The sequence below is a fragment of the Sinocyclocheilus rhinocerous genome, unplaced genomic scaffold, assembly GCF_001515625.1.
Source record: "Sinocyclocheilus rhinocerous isolate Xijiao unplaced genomic scaffold, SAMN03320098_v1.1 scaffold1908, whole genome shotgun sequence".
Taxonomy (NCBI): domain Eukaryota; kingdom Metazoa; phylum Chordata; class Actinopteri; order Cypriniformes; family Cyprinidae; genus Sinocyclocheilus; species Sinocyclocheilus rhinocerous.
In genome coordinates, this window is record NW_015630984.1 from 439507 (window position 1) to 439739 (window position 233).

General features: G+C 24.0%; 1 protein-coding gene across 1 annotated transcript in view; it reads right to left on the minus strand.

Annotated features, from left to right (window-relative positions):
- Positions 1-233, minus strand: part of LOC107740863 (putative pre-mRNA-splicing factor ATP-dependent RNA helicase DHX32) — a 14846-nt gene that overhangs the window by 2800 nt on the left and 11813 nt on the right. The gene's annotated exons all lie outside the window — the stretch shown is intronic.

Sequence of the window (233 nt, forward strand, 5' to 3'; positions counted from 1 at the left end):
AAAAAAAAAAAAAAGTTATGAAACTTTACCAACACTCTAAGTGGACCTTAGGGAAATGAGTGAATACAATAAAAATATAATAAATAAATATAGGTCAGAAAAAAAATGGTTATGAAACTTTACTAACATTAGAAGTGGACCTCAGAGAACTAAGTGAATTTAAAAATAAATAAATAAATAAATGTATGTATATATATATATATATATACAGTGGGTACGGAAAGTATTCAGAC